The sequence below is a fragment of the Centruroides vittatus genome, unplaced genomic scaffold (assembly GCF_030686945.1).
Source record: "Centruroides vittatus isolate TY-2023 unplaced genomic scaffold, ASM3068694v2 contig_329, whole genome shotgun sequence".
Taxonomy (NCBI): Eukaryota; Metazoa; Arthropoda; class Arachnida; order Scorpiones; family Buthidae; genus Centruroides; species Centruroides vittatus.
The window spans coordinates 1262316-1269824 of NW_027122113.1; positions in this window are offsets into that span (position 1 = coordinate 1262316).

Genomic DNA, 7509 nt, shown 5'->3' on the forward strand with positions numbered 1-7509 from the left:
AATTCGTAATATAAAAAACTATTTTTAAAATTACGAATAACTTGAAAGATGGTACTGAAAATTTGTCCATAGAAACAGTAAGCTAATTGCAGTGGCCTAAATCTTGTTATGTTGTCAACAGTGATCAAAATTTTAAAAAAAAGAGGGTTAAGAATGTTGATTTCGACAATTTTTCGTGATGCCACCTGCTGCTCGGTTTTTGGCATTTACAAAATAGTAGGGATTCCCACTGAGTAAAACACTTAATAGAAATAAAGTTAGGAGTTTCTATTTAGTGATTATTCAAAAAACAAAAAATAAATTTTTAAAAATTGGCATCGATTTAGAAACAGGTGTAAATTGTAGAAGGAATTTCCTCATTAAATTATTACGGCGATCATCACTAGGCCTCATAATTACACAGTAATTATCTCAAGGCCCTATCGTAAAGTGTGTGATATGATACGTATATCAACTGTTAAAAAAAAAATTATATATTTATACACAGACTGAATGACAAAAAAAATTAATAATATCTAAGATGTCCTTGAATTCTGTTATATTAATATTCTCCTTAAAACAAAGCTCGATTTAATTAAAAAAAAAAGAGAGAGAAGTAAAAAATTGTTTTGATTAATTTATATTAATGTAAAATAATAGGAAAGTGAGATAAAATTTATTAAGAGTTTTCAATTTATATTTAGCATTTTTAAAAAAAATTATATTTTAGTTCAAAAGTAGAACACAATTAAAAGCAAATCCTATAATTCCAAAAGAAAATCAGGAAGTATTATCCACCCAGGAAGCAAAATTTGTTATTTACATAAGACACAATTGGGTGTCTCGCCTTCAGTGTGAAATTCGACTGTTTTCCTATCAACGATTCTCTAAACTTTAACCAAATCACCATTTTTCATCTCTTTTCATATGTTATCTGACTCTACAGGATATTATAAATGACAGAAATCACAGCATAGGGTCGATATTTACAATTGTTATATTGTTCCACCTTATTGGTTATACCGACTTTGTACCATTGACGTCATTGGATGGTTATCCATTATGCCCCATGGGGTGATGAATATATATAACTAAAAGAAGAAGAAGAAAAAAAAAACTAGTTTAGAAAATGAATGTTTGAAGATTCGATTCTAGTTCTCTCTTTTATAATAAATGGATATAAGAGATAAATAACCTTTTTACATTGTTTTTAAAAAATGATATTAATCGATTTTATCGATGTAAAGAGGATTATCACAATTCTTCAGAGACTAGAGAGTGGGATGTTTTTAATGTTTTTGTTAAAAAAAACCTTATGCATGTTGGTTGAGGTATAAGAATATGCATATTAAAATCTCGAGGCAAAACTTAATTTCAACAATAATGTATGGACACTTTTGTAGATGATGGATGATTCTTATAGGGGGAGGATCACGCGTGTTTCTTAATATTTTTACTCTGAAAGAAGGCCTTTCCCTAACTGAGCGTGTATTAAAATTTTAATGATGATAGATCACCATTTCAAATGGTCGGAAGTATAACCGTAACGACCTTTACTGTTCTGTTTTTTTATTTAAAAAAAAAAAAGTGGAAGCGTGGGTGCCACCTTTCTAAAGCTCACCCCTAGTACAAAAAGTATAGAAATTACTAGAGTTATAAAAAAAAAGTAAAATTATTCGGAAGGGGTGAGAATATTTGATGCTAATTCGAAACTCGTTAGGCTGAAGCTACTGGACATTTTTTTTTTTTTTTTGAAAGACTAGATGCTTTCCTGTTTTACTAAAGTAGCACAAACCCTTTGAAAGTATAGGGTTTATTATTATTATTTTTTAGCGTTAGATAATAATTGTCTAGGCGGGAAATAGCACAATTACTAAATTTCCACCCAACTCATTAAAACAACTTTGGTTTCACGCCGTTCTATAATGACAGGAGGGTTATAGCACTGATGACACTACAGCCAAACTCTCAATAGTAATTAAGCTTAATGCAGCTGTGAGGTTCTTTTAGGGGGTTATAGATGTCTAGATTCGAGCGTATCCTTCTGTTTATTTATATTCAAATATCGATAATATTAATTGTAATATTAAAATGATTAATTCTATAAATGTTGCATTCTTTTTAAAAAATAGAAAAATGGATTGTTTTTAAAATTTTAAATTATTTCTACAATTTATTAAATATATTTTAAATTATAAATATGTCAAATTATAATATTTTCTGTAATTATGTCAATTTCGAAAATTTAAATCGAAATTAAATGCGATTGGAATAAAATCAATCACGTGTTTCAATATTACATGACGATTGGTTTATTCAAATTTAAAAAATACAGTTAAATTAATACGAATAAACTTTGATTGGATAAGCTCTTACGTAATGAGATATTAAATAGGTGATTGGATCATTCAAATCTTTAAAAATAATCGTATTAAATATTTTAATACATTTTTTAAATATATAAATTATATTTTAAATTTATTCGAAATTTGAGTTAATTAATATCATAATTGAGTAAATAAAGATGAAATTAAATTACTATTAATTTTCAAAACTAATTATCCATTTAATTACTAATTTAGTAATAATTATTAAAATTAATCAGTGGCTCCATCTAGTGTTATAAAACTGAAATATTTTATAAATTATAAACAGTTGTCATTGAAAGTCAGAAAGAATTTCATTTTAACTTTTGATTATTTTTTGACAAATGAGGTTAACTGGAGATCCAGTCACCACTTGACCTCTATCTTCCTGTTTGACGATGTCAGAGAATGTAGTTTTCAGATGACAAGTTAACGGAACATCCTATTATCAGTAACGTGTTAAACTTGCATTCAGAGATATACAACGCACCACTTCTTTGACCAGCATGAGGTCCATCTTACATACTTCATACGTGTTGACAGAGTCAAATCTAGTTTGACTACAGTTGTATATGGAATGGGATTATCACAAAAAAAAAAAAAAAAAAAATTCAATTTTTGATTATTTTGTTTTATTTATTTACTTATTTTGCATTCAACTTCAAATGTAATATATATAAAAATTTTATTATTCCATGATTTATATTATACTACAAAAGAATTACAATAAAAATTATAAATTAAAACGCCTATATTTAAAGTTTAGCTCATATAGTCGCCATTTTAAAAATTTGAAATTTAAAATTCCGAACTGACAAATCATCGCTATTTAAATGATTTACGTCATTAACTTTAACCAATTATATCGAATCATATCAAAATTGTCGATTCTCTAGAAGAACAATGAATTTTTCTTTTCGGGACTCTTGCTTATGGTAGAAATAATATAAAGTATACGTTTACTAATAGAATTAAACGAGGCCCACCCTAAATTTTCGATGACCTCTTTGGACTTTTGCCTGTGCTCCCCGTAATTAGGGGATCACCAAGGGATTTCGGTAACGTGACGCCCCCACACGTGTGGTCTACCTTATATATATACACACACGCACCAACGATCCTGTACTATATATATTACAAGTTAAAGGAATAAAAACAGATTTATAACCTAGCGAAATGGGACAAAAATTAGATTTTTAAAATTAAACTATTGAATGGGGAGATAGAAAAAGAATGATATAAGAATGCAGACAGCAAAATTCAGCTTATTAATCCTAATACTAGGCTTAATATCTGAAAAGAGCTAACCATTCATTACTCTTCACCATCGCATTAATAGAGGTTGGTTGGTGTGATCTTTCACCTCCAATCTGTCACTTTCTTCGAGGATGTGTTAGGCAGAAACGCTAGAGGTCATCAATGCATCACTCACGTCACTTGTGTTCCTTTTAAAGGAATCCAAGTAGCGTGAAATGAGATGTTTTCTTCTTCTTAAGGTGAGGCCCGAAACTACAATAACTATACCGTTCCTACATCCGAGCACCCTACATAAGAATAGTAAGACAAAATCCTGAATGATAATCCTTCTCTCTCTTTTTAAATTTGTACATTTTTATACAAGATATTAATAGAGAAAGAGGAAGACCATATCTTCTATTAATTAAACACTATAAGAATTGTTTAAGAGTTAACCAACTTAGAGCTAAATTCCTCTTTATTTTATCCCAATTTAGACTATTTCTCTAAAATTAATTATTAAAATAAATATGAATTTAATATCATTTTTTCTGTAATTTAGTAGAGCGTTATATAGAGTAATTATATATATATATGTTTCTCCCCATAAAAAATGCTGTTTAAACGAATGATTTTTATGAGGCTTAAAGTCTTTCATAAAATTAAATAAAACATTTCTTAAAAAGTGGGATTACTTTAATTTATTATTTTAAATGAGTTTTAGTACTTTCGAAAACCAGTTTTTCTCGTGCTTGTATTCTTTTTCTGCACTCTTCTCCACTCTCAATTAATTATAGTGGAATGCATAATGGCATTTTTATTGAAGAATAAAAAAATATATTTAAATCCGTAGCAAATTAACAATTTTATAACATTTAAAGAAATTAAATTTATTATCTATTTTTTTAAAGAAATTGATTCCAAAGTTTTACATCATTCAAATCAATTTATGTTAAAAATTTTCTGTTCTAATTTGATGTATAACAAACTAAAAGATATTATCATAATGAATCTTGAAAGTGGCAGTTGACAATTAGGGCAGAAGAATGATTAATCAGAGGATAAAAGTCAAACCTCTAGGGAGCTAATTATTATTTTCTTCTTTGTAGAAGCTAGTTGTAAGGTAAGACATCTATTCATGCATTTTTCTTAAAAACATTATCTTATTCATTATATAAATAATTTATTTTAAAAATTTCTTATAATGAATTTGCATTACATATAACGATAATTAATAAAGCGCCAATATTATAATTTATGTTAATATATATAAATATATGTTAATTAGATTATTTTATTGCACGTCTTTTAATTTTTTAGATTATTTTCTTGTTTTTTTTTGTAATTAAAATCTCATAATGGTAAAGTGTAATTTTTTTAATGCTCTCGTTATAACGTGGCACCATCTAGTATCGATATATAGAATTAATGTTCAATAATTTAACAGAAAAAAATTATAAAGTCAATAAACGGAGATTATAAATATAATTATTATATAAAAATTTTAAATAAATTGCTTTATTATTTCATATTTTTATGGTATAATTTTTATGCATTGTTAGTAAATTTAAAAAAAAAACAAGTAAAAATTAAAAATGTCACGTACTGTACGTTTTTACGTTTTCCTTGTTGTATTTTATTATAATTTTTAAAAAAAAATAAATAAAGAGATTTAATAAATTAATGACAGTTTTTAAAATAAAGAAAATTTTAATGATGTCCACTAGCTATAACAACTGGTAGTCGTGTGACACACTTGATGCTCCACTGCTTTGCACACACACTTTTGAAATTTTTCTATCGAATATATCAGAAAATTCAATTAAGATAATTAAATTTTCAATATTTATTCTGAGTTTAGTTATTTTTATCGTTAGTTTAAACTGTAAAGAACATAAGTGCTTTCAAAAATATTTACTTTACTTTCACCGGTGAAAGTTTTATAATCTTTTATTTAATTTTTATGCCATTATTTATTTATTTATTTTTTTAAATATAAAATCCAATTTTTATATTAAATTTTAACTTGATTTTTGTGTAAAATCTGATAATCATTCAAACAGTTGTAGTGAAATTTAGTAAAAACTAGTTTTCTATGCAAACTTGTTCTCTTTCCAAGGACATTGACATGTTCATAACTTTAATTTCAATAAGAAAAATGTGAAATAAATCACTTTTTATGAATTAAATTATAATTCCGGGCATTGAATTATAAATTTAAATCATTTTATTTACTATAAAATAAAATATTTTCGTTTTTTTTTAAACGCTCTTTTAGTCTCACGTTACCATCACATACCGGCTTGTCTGTTATACAGTACATTATTTAAGAATTATTTAAACTGTATAAAATAATAAACATTTATTTTATAATTGTGTTATTAATTTATGATTTTTATTACAAAAGACTATTTTAATGACTAGATTATAAAAGAGTTTTCTTGCTGTAATTAGAAGAATAAAGTAACTATCTGCACTTAAACAAAATTTAATGTTTAATAAAAAAATAAGATAAAGACCCAATCGATCGATCTTGTATTTTAATCTTTTTACGATGTATCTTTATAAAATTTTTATAGTCATGGAAAAGGAAATGTATAGAGGTAGAGCGTAGAGCTAGAGAGCGATTAAAAAAAAATAATACATAATTTATAGCGTTCTCATTCACAATTAAGAAAGCGATAAAGTTTATCTATAAGGTATCATAAACAAACACGCAACTTATACAAACAGATTTCTGAGAATGAAGTTAAATATTCGACCATTATACATGTACTTTCGCTTACTTTTACCGAGAAAAACGCTTTTGTAAAAAGAAAAATAATCTAATAAAGTGACCTGTTCTGTTTTAGCTTCCCCTCTTAAAAATTTTAATAACCAATTTTTCATTATACAGTTATATACGACACGTACACGTTTAAATACACACATACATATAAACATACATTTGTATATTAGCCATTTATACAAATACAGTATTTATTCAGTATACAAATACAATATATTTAGCTTAAAAAATTAAGGTTAATGGAATCTACCGAATAATCTTTACGTGTATTTTCTTGGCTTGTATCAATTTAATTAAAAAATTAGCCTAAATATTATAAAAATTTAATTTAGTTTTTATTAATTACGACATAACTCCACCCGAATAAGGAATTATTGAAAAATGCCGGTATTACTATATTGTTTAAATTGAGTCCGAGCCCTTAATTTCGATCGAACAATGAATTCATTAAGGTTAAGGAGCCGTTTTAAGTGAACTCACGTTCAACACGAACCATCAAAATATTCGCAAACATCGTGACTATAACTCAACGGTACAGAAAAATACACATTTAGAAGTTTGATTGTCAGAAGGTGGAATTAGCAGCGGTTAGAGGGCGCTCTTGCGATTAGAATGCGTAAAGCGCCACCAATAACCGCAGCTGCGCTCTCTTACGACGGGCTTTAGTGACTGCTGTGGAGCATTACAAAGCAGGAACGTAAAGATTATCCGGAATATTCCCCCTTTAAAATCATCAATGATATCGAAATGAATACAGGAATTAGTCACGTGGATTTAGGAAATGATTATTTGACAACATAATTGAATGCCGGAAATGAATATGGCTATCCCTCTATAACAACCCGGAAATGAACAGAAATGACGTAATTTACGAAAACCGGAAATTATCTCTGGCGTCATCAATAAATATTGGAAATATAACGCTATCGATACTGGTTTAAATTCTGTATAGCGCTCGGAGTGGTGCCATAATTCTTCGAGCCAAAAAAATATGAACAATTATAAATTCGCTAATCATAAATTACACTACCAACTCGATGCTGCCATCTTGTGGAAAATATAAAAAAATTATTAATGTTTTATTATATCATTTCTGTCATGATTACAATTGAGTATTTGAAGAACTTACATAATTTAATC